Source organism: Dermacentor albipictus, chromosome 10 (genome assembly GCF_038994185.2).
Source record: "Dermacentor albipictus isolate Rhodes 1998 colony chromosome 10, USDA_Dalb.pri_finalv2, whole genome shotgun sequence".
NCBI lineage: Eukaryota > Metazoa > Arthropoda > Arachnida > Ixodida > Ixodidae > Dermacentor > Dermacentor albipictus.
In genome coordinates, this window is record NC_091830.1 from 6,979,723 (window position 1) to 6,998,747 (window position 19,025).

A 19,025-nucleotide genomic window follows, 5' to 3' on the forward strand; every position below is an offset into this window, starting at 1 on the left:
ATCTATGTTAATGTTAAAGTGCTGAGAGCACAGCTGGGTTACAGCTTCTTCAGACTGGGCGAATGTTTCCGAGGTATTAGTATCAGGAACACCATAAAAGATTAGGTTATTTCTACGTGATCAGTTTTCAGCGTCATCCATACGCTGTTTCAAGCAAGTGGCCAGGTCAGTAAATTTAGCAGTTTCTGCTTTTACGGCTTTGATTTCATTTCGCAACGGGATGATGCTTTGGCAAAGTTTTTCGACTACTGTCACTCGGGAAGTCAAATCGCACACCATCTTATTTGTTGCCAGTAGTTGGTTCTTAATGCCTTTCATTTCTGTGATTATTTTTTTGGCCGGCTGATAGTTTTTGCAGCTCTTTTAGTACAAAGTAAGCACTATCGGGACTCGGGTTAGACTAGATGTCTCCTGACAAGAGAAGCAAGGACCGAATGGCACAAACACTCTTAACAGCAATAGCGACACAGCACCGTGGGCTCAGCAGCTGCACCAGAAGATAATTGCTAGACTTCTTTGCAAAAAGAGAATGCTGGTTACCAACCTGTGTGGCGAAGAGCAACGGGTTAGTTGTCTGCATTGTGGTACAGCAACCGAGCCCACAGAGCGGCGTCGACAATTGCGCAGCTTTATACTTGGCGGGAGCCCTAGTGTCAGTGCCAATGGGACCTTCCACAGGGAATCCAGCATCCGGATGTCGCATAGTGGTGCTGACACAGATGATGTTGCACAGTTGATTCCTATGGCGAACGAGGTGACCATGTGCAGTCGTATATAGACGCGCCGGAGCAAATTAGCTCTAAAACAAACCATGCAACGAAAACCAAGAGAGGGAGGCGGGAGAAAAAAATTCCCTGTAGTCCCACATAGTGGCAGCACATGCCAGAAAAGAAAAAGTTAGGAAATAGGCACGCTTTTTAAACATACAGACGGCGCTGTAAATATATGGCATCGACCATCTTGTGCTTGTTCGCGGTGCCATATATTTACGTCATTGACCCTCAAAGGGTTAATCACAGCCTTTGCAAAAGCTTTGCATAGTAGGAATCAAAAAGGCACATTAACAGTGCATTAGCATAACTTCTATTGCTTAAGAATATTTCTCATAATGGTATTAAATGCCAATAAACAACCTTACAAATGCCACCAATTTAATTATATTGAAAGTCAGCACAATAAAATGCTAATGAATTGAAAGATTACACGCTAGTAGTGGAACATCAACAATTAACAATATCCATTCAGAAGTCTTTTATTTAGCAAGCTGAAACAGGCCTACACAACTGATTTCGTAATTAGCAGCTAAATACTTTATAGCAGCAAGAAATGCTTATATGCAAGAGAATAAAAAGCTTAAACATTATAACAATGAAAAGCCCTTCTAAGACTCGCATGCATAGAGCCTACAGCCAACAAAAATATGAACCTAACAGAAAAAGCTCCGCAACAGTTGGGTGCGGGCTAGATGGTAATCCACAAGTCAAGTGTGAAACTAACACAGGGAACATGGAACCAGATAAACAAATGCAATCGTCAAAGTATTTTATGAGAAGAAATAATATATATGCGCTAGGGTTAAAAAAACAAAGAAAAACCATGAAAACCAAGAAATAATGAGAAGTTTCACAACTCAGCACTACTGTGCAGCAAGTGTATTTGGGAAAGTCAACTCGGCAAAAGATGCATCAATGTGACCTTTACACATGAACCCTGTGAACATTGCATTTTTTCTGCTTCAACAATCTTCCGTGTACACTGGCTTGGCGACCTATATATTACTGAGCTTTTGGAAAGTATGAAAACCACTCAAACAGCCTCTTACAAGGTCTGAGGGCATGAAAAGCAATGAAACGGCATCTCACCTACGTATACGCGTAGGTGTTAATTCAGAGGACTCTTTCGTGAGAAGTTGAAGGCACAAAAAGCACTGAAATGGCATCTTGTCTGTGTGGATGTGCACATGGTTCTTCAGACTTGTCCAAAATGTTCCGACACTAAGGGCACTAAAACAGCCTCTCACATTAGTTGATGTGCAGGTGAACCTTTAGCGCAGACTTTTGCGAGAAGCTTCGAGGGCATCAAGGGCACTGAAGAGGCATGCTGCCTGTGTGGGTGTGCAGGTGTCAGTTCAGAGCACTCTAATGAGAAGCTCCGATGACATGAAGACCACTAAACTGGCCTCTCACCTTTTGTGGGTATGTAGATGTTGATTCAGATAACCCTTACGTGAGAAGCTCCAAGGGCACAAAGGGCACTGATATGGCCTCTCGCTTGTGTGGGTGCGCATGTGATTCTTCAGTATAGACCTTGTCGAGAAGCTCTGACGGCATGAAGGGCACTGAAATGGCCTCTCGCCTGTGTGGGTGCGTAGATGCTGGTTCAGAATACTCTTCAGTGAGCAGCTATAAGGGCATGCAGGGCATTGAAATGGCCTCTCACCTGTGTGGGTGCGCACATGACACTGCAATGTAGACTTTCTTGAGAAACTCTGAGGGCATGACGAGCACTTAAATGGCCTCTCGCCTGTGTGGGTGCGCACGTGATTCTTCAGTATAGATTTTGTCGAGAAGCTCTGAGAACATGCAGGGCACTGAAATGGTCTCTTGCTTGTGCGGGTGCACACATGATTTCTCAGTGTAGACTTGTGTGAGAAGCTCCGAGGGCATGAAGGGCACTGAAATAGCCTCTCGCCTGTATGGGTGCGCATGTGCTTCTTCAGTGTAGACTTTGCCGAGAAGCTCCGAGGGCATGAAGGGCACTGAAATGGCCTCTCGCCTGTGTGGGTGCGTAGGTGTTCGTTCAGAGTACTCTTCACTGAGCAGCTATAAGGGCATGCAGGGCATTGAAATGGCCTCTCACCTGTGTGGGTGCGCACATGGCACTGCAATGTACACTTTCTTGAGAAGCTCTGAGGGCATGAAGGGCACTGAAATGGCCTCTCGCCTGTGTGAGTGCGCAGGTGTTGGTTCAGATTACCTTTTTGTGAGCACCTGTGAGGGCATGAAGGGCACTGAAATAGGTTCTTGCTTGTGTGGGTGCGCGCATGATTTTTCAGTGTAGACTCGTTTGTGAAGCTCTGAGGGCATAAAGTGCACTGAAATGCCATTTCACCTGTGTAAGGGCGCAGGTGTTGCTTCAGATTAACATTTTGCGAGAAGCTCTCAGGGCATAAAGGGTACTAAACGGCCTCTTGCCTTTGTGGGTTGCAGGTGTTCAGTAACGTTCAAACATTTGCGAAAAGCTCCAAAGGCACAAATGCCATTCAATCGGATGCTGGCCTGTATTGATTGTGGTGCGTGCTTCAGATTATGTTTATCTTCATATGCACAGGAGTTACAGCTGTGGTGGAATCCTTGGTGTCACTTCACCATCTGCAGATGCTTGACAGCTGGAATGCCTCAGTGCTGCACCAGGAAAACAAAACATGTTACCTGAGTAATGCATTTCACTTTAAAACAAAAATGGAATTACAAAATGACAAAAGAAAGAACATAGATACTAGTTGTAAAGTTACACTTTTTCTTCGTTCAATAAGTCTTGGTGATTTAAGATCAGATCAGAGAACAGCAGGGCCACCAGTTTATTGCCTAACATATTTTTGTTTGCTCAATGACCAAGTTTGTGAAATGTACGCGTATGTTTGCTTAAAACATTTTTTAATTGTAAGACATCCTAATGAGAGGATAAGAAGCATGGTATAAGTGCAAGCTGTTGTAACCAAGTTTAACAACCCGAATATTCAGTTATGCCATGATGGGCCTCGTGACCAAAATAAGAGCAGCATTTTGTCTCAAACTGGGATTTACCATAGTGCGTGTTGTGGTAGACTGCTAAATTCTCGACATTTACTTATAAATAATGCAGACTCACTCGAGCCTAGGCAGCAGTGAACATTAAGAAATTGCACACATCAAGGAACAATAAAACACAAAGATTGGAAAAGAAAACTGCATAGCTAAACAATCCAACTCATAAATATGCCCACATTTCAACTTTCAATGTTGCTCTTAGGTACTAATTCATCCCGTTATTTGCCTAATAAAGAACGAATATCTGTATATTGTCACGGCTCACTGGAGACAAAAGCAGAGAGCGGTATTTAATTGAGGGAATTAGGGCAAGCGCTCAGTCCAGGCTTCTGTAGCACCTCGCTTGCACACACGAGGTCGTCGTCTTCATCGTCAACATGGTTGAGCACAGATGGCGTCGTGGAAATTGGCCCCCTCCAGAAGGAGCATCGTCCCGATGTTCGGTGGGTAGCATGAGGTGTCCAGCAAACCAGAGTGTGTCCATGTCACTCAGAAAAATAAGGTTTCATGCGCACCACGTGCACGGTCTCAGGCAGGTCCTGACGGTGCCACGAGCAGGATGGGCTGTCAGGAACGACTTCATAGTTGACATCACTAAGGCGTCGTAGAACCTTGTGCGGTCCGAAGTATCGGCGCAAAAGTTTCTCCACGAGGCCTCGGCAGCGTACTGGAGCCCAAACCCACTCTTTGGCCGGGCTGGTAGACGACGCATCGATGGTGTTGATTGTAACGTTGGGCATCACGGTCTTGCTGGCTAGCTATGCGAATGCGCGTGAGCTGTCTTGCTTCTTCGGCACGCTCTGTAAAATCTACGGTGTCAGTCTCGGAATCGCTGGGATCATGAGTAGGCATAGCATCCAGCATTGTAGTCACTTCTCGACCGTGGAGGAGACTGAATGGCGTCATTCTTGTTTCTTGCCGAGCCGTATTATAAGCAAACGTTACGTAGGGTAATATTTGGTTGCAGTTCTTGTATTCCACATCGACATACATGCACAGCATGTCTGCAAGTCTTGTTGAGGCTCTCCGTAAGTCCATTGCTTTGCGGGTGATAGGCTGTCGTCCTTCTGTGTGCCGTGCCACTGAGGGTGAGTACAGTTCGCAAAAGCTTAGCCGTGAACGCGGTTCCCTCGTCGGTTACGATGACCGCTGGAGCACCGTGCCTCAGCACGACGTTTTCGATGAACTGTGTGGCCTCGGCTGCTGTGCTGCTAGGAAGTGCCTTGGTTTCAGCATATCGTGTGAGGTAATCTACCGCGACTATGATCCACTTATTTCTGGCAGCAGATATTGGGAATGGGCCCAAAAGGTCCATCCCAATTTGCGCAAACGGTGTTTCAGGCACTGCAACGGGATGTAGTAGTCCGGCAGGTTTCGTAGGTGGTGGCACTTTTCGTCGCTGACAGTCAAGGCACGTCTGAATGCGGTGCTTCACCTGTGCTGCAAGCCGTGGCCAGTACTATTTCTCTTTGATCCGTGCTAATGTTCTTGTGTAGCCTAAGTGACCTAAGGTAGCTTCATCGTGACAGGCCTGCAAAATTTCACTGCGGAGAGTTTTAGGGATGATTAGTAGATATCTCTTCCCTGTTGAAGAGAAGTTCCTCCTAAAAATAACACTGTTGCGTAGGCAGAATGATGACAGGTGCCTTGAGAACAATCTGGGCTTGCTTGTGGTGCGGCCTTCTAAGAAATCAATTAGTGACGCGAGCTCCTGGTCCTCTTGCTGTTGAGAGATGGTGGCCACATCAACAACTCCTAAAAAACCTGCGGATTCGTCATCATCTCCGCCTGACGACTCGATCGGAGATCTGGAAAGGCAGTCAGCGTCTAAGTGCTGCCTTTCCGATTTATAGACCACTGTCATGTCGTACTCTTGAAGACGTAGGCTCCAGCGTGCCAAACGTGCAGATGGATCTTTCATGTTGGTCAACCAACAGAGAGAATGGTGGTCACTTATAACTTGAAATGGGCGGCCGTATATGTATGGGCGGAACTTGGTAACTGCCCATACTACAGCCAAGCTTTCCTTCTGTGGTGGAGTAGTTCGACTCGGCACGTGACAATGTTGTACTCGTGTAAGTGACGACTCGCTCAGCACCGTCTTACTGCTGAACAAGGACGGCGCCAAGACCTACGTTGCTGGCATTGGTGTGGATAATTGTTGGCGCATCCACGTCAAAGTGGGCAAGAACAGGCGGAGTTTGTAGACAGTGCTGCAACTCACTAAATGCTGCCTCCTGCTCCTCGCCCCACACAAACGTGACATCTCTGGTTAAGCAGGTGAGCAAAACCTGCAATAAATCGCCGGTAACATGCGCATAGGCCCAGGAAGCGTCTGACTGCCTTTTTGTCTGTAGGCCTTGAAAACTTTGCGACGGCTGTGATTTTCTCAGGATCAGGTCTGACACTTGTGTGACTTACTACGTGGCCCAAAAACTAGTTCTTCATAGCCAAAGTGGCACTTTTCAGGTAAGCCCAGCGGACCGCATCGCTTGAAGAACCGCCCGTAGCCGTCTGAGATGTTCATCAAATGTGGAAGAATAAGCAATGACATCGTCTAGGTAGAATAAGCAAGTCTTCCACTTAAGGTCTGAGAACAGTATCCATTAGTCTTAGGAACACCCGCCGTGGTTGCTCAGTGGCTATGGTGTTGGGCTGGTGAGCACGAGGTTGCGGGATCGAATCCTGGCCACGGCGGCCGCATTTCGATGGGGGCGAAATGCGAAAACACCCGTGCACTTAGATTTAGGTGCACGTTAAAGAACCCCAGGTGGTCGAAATTTCCGGAGTCCTCAACTACAGCGTGCCTCATAATCAGAAAGTGGTTTTGGCACGTTAAACCCCATAATTTTTAGTCTTTGGAACGGGGCTGGGGCGGAACACAAACCAAAGGCAGAACTTTGAATTCATAGAGCCCATCAGACGTAACAAAAGCAGTCTTTTCGCGATCCCTCTCGACCTCTATTTGCCAGTATCCACTTTTTAAGTCCATCGATAAGAAGTACCGTGCATGCCGTAACCTGTCGAGGGAATCGTCGATGCGTGGTAGGGGATACACATTTTTTTGTAACCCGATTGAGCTTGCGATAATTGATACAAAACCGCAGGCTACCATCCTTAACGAGTACCATGGGGGATGCCCAAGGGGTTTTTGACAGCTGGATGACATCATCTTTGAGCATTTTCTTGACTTGCTGCTGTATTGCTTCACGCTCTTTCTCAGCCACACGATACAGATGCTGTCGGATGGGTATTGCTGTTTACTCCGTAATGATGCGGTGTTTCGTCAGTGGTATTTGACGCACTCGGGACGTTGTAGAGAAGCAGTCCTAAAAATTGTCAAGCAGTTCCCTGAGACTTTTTCTGTTGCAGTGCTAAACCTGGGTCAACGTCGACGACGGGTGCATGTGGCATTGTATCGGTGGTAGATTCCTCTTTTACAGCAAAGCAGTGTTGAACGCGGTCAATTTCATCAAAGTATGCCACAGCGGTGCCTTTACTGATGTGCTGGCGTTCATTGGTGAAATTTGTCAGAAGTACCTGTGTGCGACCACCGATTAGGCTGACGATACCGCGAGCGATGGTAACACCTTGATGGAACAGAAGTGCAGTTAGTTGTTCGGCTGCACCGTCCTTGTTAAACTGTTCTCCGCAACTGACGGAGACAAGACTGCATGATAGTGGTGGTATGCAGGTGTCGTCGTCGACACGTAACAATGTACGTTGGCGCTCTTTGTCGTGGCTCATCTCTGTACTAGTTGACAAGGTTATCTCGCCGTCCCGTATGTTAACCACAGCGCCGTACTCTTGCAAGAAGTCCATTCCAAGGATGAGTGATCTGCAGCATTCTTTTAAAATCATAAAAGTGGCGACAAAAGCTGTATTTCCTATCTGGAGTTGTGCAGTATATTTCCCTGTAGGTGTCATTATCTGGCCCCCGGCATTTCGAATTAAGGGCCCGTTCATTGCATTTTGACTTTCTTAAGCCGGTCTGCCAACTGCTCACTCATTATTGAAAAGTCTGCGCCAGTATCGACTAAAGCTGTCACGTCGTGCCCATCAATCTTTAAGAGTAGGTCGGCACTCACGAATTCGTCGGCGTTCCGTTTCTCCGGGTTGCTCTGCTCGTTTCTCTGTGATGTTGGGGGACTTTCGGCGGTTTGACAACTTGCAACTTTCTCCCCGCAGGTCGCCAGTTTCAGTTTCCCTGCCGTGGGCTGGGAGAGCGCTTTCTCACTATGTCGGCGAAACTGCGACGGTTCAGCGAAGAATAACGCAACGGAGTCGGCGAGCGTGACCGGAGATCAGCTGAGCTCCCTTGTTTCCGAATGACACTGTCGTCGAAGCGTCGATGTCTCTCTGGAAACAGTCACGCAGTGGCAGGTGACATTTCCTGAATGCCACCCTGGTGATGAGGGCAAAAACGATAAATGTGCCCTGGTTCGCCACACTGAAAACAATGACTGGCGATCAGCAGTGCACCATACGTCAGTCCTGCGAAGCTGGGGTCGCCTGAAATGCTCCCTCTGTATCCAGGCAGCAATAGGTGGCCGCTGGTAGTACTGCTGTACTGGCCCGGTAGAAAGCAGGCGGCGAACAGCGTCGGCATAGCTGTATGCGTGCGGCTCGGGACACGGTTCAGGGAGTGGCTCAGGTGATGCAAATGCTTGCCAGATTTCTTGGCGGACAACTACAGCTACCGAAGCAACAGCGAACTCCTTCGGCGTCGCAGTTTGCTTTGCAATCCCCTCGCGCACAATGTCTCTTATTAGTTCACGCAGCGAGGTCTCTTCTGTCACTGTCAGTACTGCAGCTCCTGCAGGCGCATCGTTAGTCAGGCGTTCGTATTTCCGGCAACGCTGCTGCAGTGCCTGCTCGACTGCTGTGGCTTCCTTAATGAAGTCTTCCACTGTTGTAGGCAGGTTACGCATGAGACCAGCGAATAGCTGTTCTTTGACGCCGCGCATGAGATGGCTCAGCTTCTTCGAATCAAGCACGTTGGGATCCGCGCGGCGAAACAAACGAGACATGTCCTCGGCAAACATCGAAACACTTTCGTTGGGCTTCTGAATGCGCAACTTGAGAAGGCGTTGCGCATTATCTCGGCGATCAGTGCTTCCGAAGGTGTCAAGTAGCCGACGGCGAAATTCGTCCCACGTCAAATGTGCCTCGCGGTTTTGGAACCATGTCCTTGCGCTACCTTCAAGAGCGAAGCACACATTGGAAAGCTTCTGGTCCGGACGCCACTGATTGACCTTAGCTACGCATTTGTACTGGTCCAGCCAGTCTTCGGCACCTTCATACGTGTCACGGTGGAAGCTAGTGGGGACTAGATTGTTTTGAACAGTCACCTGTGTTGGACTTGCAAGCGCCATTTCCCGAGTCGGTGAGGTCGCTGACAAAGTTCCTTGGACGAGGCCGAATTCCGGGCACAGACCTTGCAGGCAGCCGCTTGCACGGTGCACAGGTGTCTCGACGCGTGGGTGATGTCTTGAAGGGCTGGATGCAGGGCTACTTGCAGGAGTCGTCCCTATCATTAGGTGATGATGCGATACCCAGCACCTCCACCAGTGTCACGGCTCACTGGAGACAAGAGTGGAGAGCAGTATTTGAGAGAATTAGGGCAAGCCCTCAGTCCAGGCTTCTTCTTCTGCAGCACCTCGCTTGCACACACTAGGTTGTCGTCTTCATCGTCAACATGGTTGAGCACAGATGGCGTCGTGGCAATATGTTCATCATTCATGGCATGTAGCGCCTGTATAATTCTATGGTTTTGATGAGTGTTCACACAAGCAGGATAGAGGTTAAGCAATTTCGTAATGTTAGATGTCATATATTAAATACAAATAGACTGTTTTATGCTATTTACACATACCGCAGCCTCAATGAGTCGATTGCTGGAGTGGGATGAACAACAAACATACATTTATAAACAAGCTTGCGTGAATTGTTTCAGTGGTAGTGAACGGATGTTGCCCGGTAATGAATTCCAGACTTCAACTGTTGATGGAAAAAACTGTATTTAAAAGAATCAGTGCTGGCTAAGAAGGTGAGTGAGTGAGTAAGTGAAGAAACTGTTGTGCACGCCTGCAGAACGGTTAGCCTTCCCCTGTTAGGGAGGCGTTACCGTGACGCGGCCATGACGTCTTCGCGGCGTGTGGCGCCTCTACTTCGGCCGCGGCTGCACTATTCCCTTTGGTCGACCGTGCCTGCCCCTCTTTTGGGGTGGCAGCCTCCCTCCGGTTTTGCTCGGTCGTTGCCTTTCGAGGGTCGCCGAAATCTGCTGGACGGCCTGGGTTTGGACATCTTGGTCATAGCATCTCGTTGCGGCCTCGAGCCGCGGCAGGATCGTTATTGTTGCAGCTTCATGCGGATTTTTAGCACAGTCCCAAAGGATGTGAGCTGCAGTGGCTCTTTCCTTTCGGCACACACAACACAGATCACTTTCATGAACACTTGGACACACGTGCCTCATCAGCACCGGGGTGAATAACGACCTCGTTTGAAGTTGTCGGTATAAAACCGCCTCCTTACGGGTCAAGCCCAGATGAGGTGGCGGCATAGTCCTTCGCTCTAGTCGGTACCATTTCACAATTTCATTGTAGGAAGCCATTTTGTCCTTGGTTTCCCACCACCACGACGGGTCGGCTGTAGTAGTAGCGGCACGGTTGGTTAGTCCTCACGCCGCCGCGTTCGCCGTCTCGTGGTTAGCGTTGCCGCGATCCGACACATCACTGCCCATGTGGTCCGGAAACCACTTTATCACCACACACCGACTTTCACTCGCGAGATCGACCACACGCAACACACACGCGGCTTCACCACACACCCTTGGTCTGGCATAATTTTTCACTGCCGTCCTAGAATCACAGAGCACAGTCGTGCACTCGGGGTCGCTAAGGTTGTAATGTTTAGAGCATGGTGACTCCTTGTGGATGAGGGTTTGGAGAAAGTCAAATAGTTATCTAGAGAAGAGAATTGATTAATGTGTCAAAGAATTTTAGGCCTTCAAGTTAGCGACACTCTGCAAGAGGAGCGACACCAAGTAGGGGAAAAGGTGAAAATTCTTTGTTATATCTCCTACAAACAAAACGCACTGCCTTTTCTTGCACTGATTCTAGTTTTTTGACGTCACAGTGTTTGTATGAATTCCATACAATGCAGCCATATTCGAGGATTAGGCGAATTAGGGTTTTATATGTAAGAAGTTTAGTTTCTTGAGGAGCAAGATGCAGTGTACGATGTAAGTAATCTAGTCTTTTAAGGGCCTTGATACAGGTGACATCAATCTGTTTCGACCGTGACAAATTATGTGTTAGTAGGATACCTAAATATTTGAATTCGAAGACCGTACTTAAAGTAATATTGTAAAAGGCATAGGCAAAGAAGGAAGGGCATGAATGTCGAATAAAGAACATGGAGACAGTTTTGGAAAAACTGATATTTATTTGCCATGCTTAGGACCAGTTGTAGAAGTCAGCAAAATAATTGTTAAGGACAACATGATCAGTTGGAGATTTAATTGTATGATATAAAACAATCATCTGCAAAAAGACATATTTTAACTGAGGTATGTAGAAGGGAGATCATTAATAAAAAACAGGAGTAAAATAGTACCCAGTATTGAGCCTTGGGAACCTTTGATGAAACAGGCATCAAGGGTGAGTAGAGATGAAAAGAATGTCTGATATCCAGCCAACCAAAGATGAATTATTTAGTATAGCGAACAGCTTGTGCATAAGTTCAGGGTGTGAGACAGTTTCGAAGGCTTTTGCAAAGTCTATAAAAATAGCATCAATCTGATCACCTATGTCTAAAGAGCTGCTGATGTGAACGAATTCTGTCAGTTGTGTTATAGTGCTAAGGCCACGTCTAAAACCATGCTGGAAAGTGCATAAAATTTTGTTAGTTTCAAGAAATTCTATAACATGTTTAAAGATGTGTTTGAGTAATTTACATGAATGTGTTGTAAAGGAGGTGAGCCTATGGTTAGATAACAATTGAACATTACCCAACTTAAATAAGTTGGCAGAATTGAACAAGCTTCCATGAGGGAGGAAGTGTGGCGGTTGAGAGAGATTTTCGAAAGATAATTGTTAGATATCTGCTGCACCAAGGAGAGTATCGAACGAGGAAGAGTCGGGATACCATCAGGACCACACGACTTCTTGGTGTCTAAGTTTAGGATTAGGTTAAGAACCTCAGGAGACAATGATACATCGTCAACTGGAGGGTGTGGTTCAGGATCAAAACAGGGATTCCCGAGTTACCAGTCGTAAAGATAGAGTGGAAGTAAGTGTTAAAAGAAGCTATTGTCTGTGGATCAGAAACTGCAACATTGTTAATTATCGAGTCTGAGGATGATCCAGGTAGTAGGATAGCCTTCCAAAATTTATGAGGATTAGTCTTCATTAATTTTGGCAAGGTAATGAAATGTGACCTTGTAATGAAATTCTTTTGCAGTATCCATTTTAGAACAAAGTTTCTTTTTGGCACTAAGGAATTGCATAAGTCTTGTTGAGTCAGAGCGTTTTGATTGACTTAATCTGGCCTCACGACAAGATAAATGCAAAAGGTTCCTAGTTATCAAAGGAATTTGTGTTTGTTTTCATTGTTTTTAGAGGAATGAAAAGGTTGACACACTGACAAGATTTTCATAGAAACATGTCAAGGTATTAGTATCGCTAGTGGTACTTATTAGCTCAAACTCACCAAAATAATCGCGTAGGGCGTCAGTAATTCCCAAATTATCAGTGCGGTTGAAGTCGGGAAATGTGCAGTAGATATAGCGGTACTTAGGGACGATGGCTGGAACTGAAATTAACACAGCATTGTGGTCGGATATCCCATCAATAACATTACATTCATATTCGACATTACAAAGAGATGTAAGAAAAACAAGCTCAAGGAATGAAGTTTGCTGAGTGAAATCCTGAACGATCTGGTGCAGGCTACAGGAGAACGAAATGTGAACCAACTCTCACCCTATAGCTACTTCCGTCTCCACTCACTTTCGTAGAAGGCCAATCAACACCAGGAGCATTAAAATCGCTCATCCAGATAATGTTGGATGAAGAACTATTATAATTATGAAAACATTCACTTAGATTGTGTAAATACTCAATATTAGAACCAGGCAGGTGGTAAACGGGCCTTATAATCAAAGGCACCTTTTCAAGTTGGACGTTACACCACAAAGACTCAGTATCAGGTGGGGTAGGCAGTAAAGAAAAGTGAAGGTGAGATTGAATAGAGCAACACTGCCTCCTCTCCTGAATTTTCTGTTTCCCTGAACCACTTTGAAGCCAGGGAGGGTTTCTTCAGAATCATGCATACCATTATGTAACCAGGTCTCAGTAACCCCAATAATGTGATGAGTAAGACGAGATTAACGAAAGAAATTTGGAGAAATTGCTGACGAGGCTTGCATTAATGTTTAAAATGGAAAGCTTACTGCCAGTACCATGAAGTCAAGGAGATTTGGCCCTAGGAAGTGTTTCGGCAGGTTTAGTTGAGCCAGCAGATAATCTGACGAGTATTGGGTGTGCTATCCATATTGTATCATACCCTGTCAAATACATTATCAAATCAAAGTTGCACAGATGAGCCACAATCCCTATGGGAGGAAGACGCTTGGTGTGCTTGGAGTGGTGAAGAGTACTCAGCATCTACAACACACTACCAGTTGTTTTGTAGTGATTCCGGATGAACCTAACTGCTATTCACTGTACTCATTCTAATTTAGCAAGTTCCATTTTTTTTTGGCATACGGATACCATGAAGCTGATGCATATTCTAGGACAGCTCTAGCAAGCAGGTCCCATAAAGCGCTCATACAAATGTTTTCAATGTGCTTGTTCCACTTCATGTGTTCCATTAGCATTACCCCAAGGTACTAATAGCCAGAAACATCATTAAGTTACGTCTGTCTCGTCCCTTTTTGTGCGCTAAAAACCTAAAAGTTATGGAATACCAACATGCCCAAACCTACGCTCTATCATTAAGTACAGTGTTGCAAATGAAATAGAGAAAAAGTAAAGATCTCTTCTTCCTGCTTATCTTCATAACAGAGCACTTATTAATGTGTAAGCTTATTTCCCACTCTTTACGCCAGTGGCAAACCTTATCAAGATTATTGTTGAGGCTAGTTTCATTGGCTTTTGATTTAACTATTGTGTACTGCATCAGTGAAAAGCTTTATTTCAAATTGGAATCAACCGCGTTTAGTATGTCATTGACATATGTTAGGAACAGAATCAGTCCCAAGACTGACCCCTGCGGTACGCTCAACGTCATGGGAAGTGTCTCAGAAATAGTTGCCGACCTCGACGTACTGAACCTAGTTTTCGAGGCAGGCTCTGTTAGAATGTACAAGTTCGGTGTCTATTCTGAATGCTTATACAGGACTTAAGCCTTCCATAAAACCATCCTGGAATTAAAATTGCACGTTGCTCTCTAGGTATTCTTTGAGGTGCTGACAGATCACATGCTTTAACATGTTGCAGCAAAGTGAGGTCAGTGAGATAGGACGATGATGTTACACTATAAGGGGGGGATGCAGATGTAAATTCATGACTTTCGCCATAAAGACAGATTTTATAATTGTGTTTCTTTCTGATTCCTAGTCAAATTGTTACGGGGAAGAGAAAGACGGTGTCTCGAGAGAAGGTCGAGGACTGTGGCTGCTGCTTGGGGCACCACTTTACATCTCGGGCAAATACACCTTAAACCAGGACGCATTTTTCGTCGACTGTGAAGTTTTCTTTTTGAGAAATCCAAATGCTTTTCCTTTGTAGATTTCTACTACTTACAGGTTAATGCCAATTTTTCTTTCACAAAACTTTCTGCATCTTTAGGAATTTTCACTTAACTCGTTTGCCCAGAGAAATTTGTACGCCATCTTGGCAAGTGTTACCAGTTGCGACTTTGTCTATATTTTCATTCAGCTGTGCAGCTTTCAACACAGAAGTGAAAATAGCAGTATAAGTGAAGGCACCCTTATCAAAATAGTGGTAGCAGAGATCGTAAGGTGTTCCAAAAACAGTTGTTGGCATCACAAACATACAAATCAACTCCCCTTTACACTAACCATACAAGAACAATCTATTTTCTTTATTACAGGATACAACGCAGTAGGGTTTATGTGATGAAAGGAACACTTCCACAGTGGAAATTCAGTGCTACAGATTTGGATGTAAGAACTGGCATGTGTGTTATCCGTGAATGAAGTGTAGAATAAAAAATGCAATGAAAAAAGTGCCAGACAATGTTCTTAACGAGGACGAGAATTATAATTTATCTTTTCACATGACTCCAGTTTTTTCTACTATTCTTAAATGGTGCATTTCTGGCCAAATTATTAACATGAGTTCCAAGATAGGTACCAAAGACAATTACCAAATCCAGCTAAAGTAAGAGATCAAGTGTTCCAATGTTTCTTTTATTGTGAGCAGGGCATTAACAAACAATAAAATTATGTAAACACAGAAGTGCTAACCACTTCTTGCTTCCAAACTGTTGTGCATGAAGGAAATGATGAGGGCAGAAAAAAAATATTACTTCGCAAATAAGGCAAAGCAGTGATGTAATGCCTGGCGAAATGCAATTCCCAGCAAGCTTTTAAAATGCTTCGAGCAGTGTTCATCAAAGTGACCATTTGCAGGTGCAAGCAAGCAATTCCCCAACCAGAAGTAAAAGAAGGGCGAGTCTTACTAACTTGTGGAATTTACATATCCTCGTGGTGAAGTCACAAGACTCGGCTGTTTTCTCCTCTTACCAGTCCAGACTTCGCCACTGCTCTCTACTAAAAATAGATGTTAGCTTTTTACTGCTGTATTCATCCAGTTTGTAACCACATTGATAGGCCTCACACTAACCTGAAGACAAAAGGACGTCAGCACCATCGAGTAAAAATTAGAAGCAGCAGAGCCCTGGAACATGAAGACTAAATAGAGGCACTCAATCATTGTTATTACAAGTACATTAGGATAACTTAAAACCACCTCCACAACCGGAAAGGCTATGTGCTAGAACACAAAGAAGGCACATCACCAGCACTGCCCAGTACATAGATGTTGAGTGGGCATTGGTAATCATGGCAGCTGCTTACAGTCTCGCTCTCCAAGATCAATATTCTCCATCAGCAGAGCAGCTGAGAGGTACAATCCTGTCAGCAGAATGAGAACTGTTCATTCTGTGTAATTTCCTTGTAAGGAACTTTTGGATTCTAATGAATCAAAACGACCAGGGGAGTTCTATATCTTTTTGCATGACATTTTGCAGGCAGCTATCATGGCATGATCCTACCTTGCTGGTGAAGCAGCGCACTGACACGGACACAGTGAAGACACACAAGAAAAGACGACACTCGCTGCACTCGCAGCATGGTATGATGATTACTCACCAACTAGCCCAAGTTTCCACTTTACTGAATATCATGACATGCTTCAGTCAATATGAATTTTCATACACGTCACTAGAGAATTATACTCCACTGCTAGCAGCCGAACTGCCAGCACCATAGTTGAACCAATTAAGGAACGGAATCAGCAAATTAATTTTTAACACTTGGTTCAAAATTTAAATAGCTGATAAATAAGTGTCGTACGAGGTGCTCTGAATGGCGATAGTTAAACATAGATATAAAGAAGTTGGTAAAATCGGCACTCCCTTAGCGAAATTTCACAAATATGAAATTCAACCTTTTTGCTAAGTACTGTCGCCAACCGATTAATTTTTACTCGTATTCCCTAACACGGGCCAGCAACTTGCATAATGAAGTTTTTCCGTTACATCCCATTTGCGGTAAAAGCATATGTTAAGTTTCACATACTTTCGCTCGCAATTTGTCCTTTTCTTCAGCGAGTATAGGGTAGCTTCTTCCGACTTCAATCACGCAAGCTCTCTGTAGTAACCTGAAAAGAGCGGGCGGCATCCTTTATCTCGCCGATCGGAATCGTTCTCAAGGTACTAGCTAGTCTTGCTGTCAGGCGAGAAAGTTTCGTTTAGCACTACCCAATGCACTACCAATACTCACGCTCAGCCACGGGACGAGGGAACATTGATCTTGGAGATAGCAGAAAAACTCTCCACATTAGATCGGGCGCCAAAAAGCACGCGCGTAAACTAAACGCACGAGAAAAAGGTGGAGTGCAGGGTTGCCAGATCGCTCCAACCACTGGTAGCCAAATTGGCCACCACAGTAGCTCAAATGTAGCCAAAAGCGAAACTTTTGGGTAGCCGAAAAGTAGCCAAAAAGCTTTGTCTTTTTGTGAAGTCATTTCTTAAGGATATTGAATTAATTTTCGGCAAAAATACCTACATATTAGTTTTTCCATGCATGACCAAGCCAATGCATTGACCAAGCACATGGAGTTTCTCACTATATTACCTAGAGGGAAATCTGGCGCTGCTGCACTGTGGTTTGCACATATAGAAGAAGAAGTATTTTAATGATTGGAAAATGTGGAGAGGTCGGCGGCATAGAAACTCTATGGTCGGCGGGATAAATGGAGCATCTGGACTGCTACTTTACGTAAGGGAAGGAGAAGAGGGGAAGAAAAAGGGTCACAATGGGTGATGATAATGGGAGGAACGAAGGGAAGGACACATTACACAACTGGTATCACAGGCGTGAGTCCAGGCCCGTGTCACCTAGGAAACGTGAAAGTGCACGCATTGTCTCTGTCGTCTGCCAACTCTGTGGCCATGCGCCTAGCAAGAGGTCCTCCGACAGTAGTTCGTTTTGTAAATGTCTCAATGTATCTGCCATTGTCAGTCTTTCGCGCGCATACTCAGGGCACACCACGAGCACATGTTCTATAGTCTCTACAGCGCCACACACTGAACAGTCCGGGGAGACTGTCCGTCCAATAATGTGCAAATATTTGCGCGTGAAGGCGACGCCTAATCGCAGTCTGTGTATCAGGCATGTATGAGGGCGTGGAATTCCACGCAAAATAGGAAATTTGGAAATTTCATATCGGGATCCATCCTTTTAAGGCGGACGTGACGAGCGTCTGGCTGGGCCCAGTATCTTCTCGTCGCACTCCTCATTAATTCCGACAGGAGGCATGTGATGTCCGGTCTGGAGAATGGCACTACAGTTCGCAGGCCATTTCTGAGGGCGCGTGTTGCTGCAGCATCGGCCATCTCATTACCGTTGAGCCCACAGTGTCCCGGGATCCATTGGAACACTATGCTGTGGTGTTTTTCTTGAGCGCATGAAAGTATAGCTCGGTGATCTGCAGTGCCAGAACCTGATATGCGGTGTGGCGCACGAAGCATCCCAAAATTTGCAGTGCGGGTTTTGAGTCCGTGAACATGCACCACTCTTCAGGTCTTTCCCCGCAGATGTGGCGAATCGCTTCCCGAATAGCCACAATCTCTGCAGCGGTTGATGTAGAATTATGGTCTAGTATGAAACCTCGAGTCATCTGTTGGGCTACACATAGAGTTTCTTATGGGTATGCATGGGAACATAGAAACTCTATGCATAGGTACGGTGGCTAGAGGGCCACCATAGCCTCTAGCCACCATAGCATGGGAATGCCCCGTAGAGATTCCTACAAAAATTACTCTATGGAATGCCCAATGCCAGTATGTTGTGACTTCGGATTGGCATCGTTCTCGAAGAGCCAGGCAAGCACGGTTCCGTTACGGTAACTAGAAGGGGAGGAGCGGAGGTGAGAGCATCGGCCGGCGCGGAGTGTAGCATCACGGCCGCTCAATGGAAACGCCATTGAGCGGCCGTGGTAGCCCGCTCGTGCTTGCAGCGGCCGACGTGGCCCACTGGCCGACGTGGCCGCAGCGGCTATCACTGGAACTACCGGCGCTGCAGTCGCGTCTTTCGTCACGCGCCGCGCGTCGTCTGCTCCTGCTGCGATGCGTCGTTTGCACCAACTGGCTTGTACCGCTCATCCATCGGTAAATGTAGTTTAGATACGCGCTCTGAGTTTTGTGACAAACCTGCCGCGCTTAAGTAACAGCGACTTTACTGCGTCGGTGTATCTCTGTCAATGTGTCTTTCAGTGGCGTATCTCTTCACGCAAGGTGCTTCATCTACTATGATTACTGCGATGCGTCGTTTGCCCCACCTAACCGATACCGCTTGCTCGTTAGTGAATGTGGTTTAGCTGCCCACTCAATTTTTTATGCCAAGGTATATGAAAAAAAAAACTATATTTCCCTGTGCCGACCTCGAAATGCACGGGTGGC

The 19,025-nt window shown here is 45.8% G+C and overlaps 1 long non-coding RNA gene across 1 annotated transcript; it reads right to left on the reverse strand.

Annotated features, from left to right (window-relative positions):
• Positions 1-1,236: 1,236 nt before the first annotated feature.
• LOC139050508 (uncharacterized) lies at positions 1,237-16,980 on the reverse strand. Its single transcript, XR_011508909.1, has 3 exons — positions 16,846-16,980; positions 16,642-16,723; positions 1,237-3,404 (listed from the first exon to the last, which is right to left on the reverse strand). It is a non-coding gene; the product is annotated as an uncharacterized lncRNA (long non-coding RNA).
• Between the last annotated feature and the right edge of the window lie 2,045 nt (positions 16,981-19,025).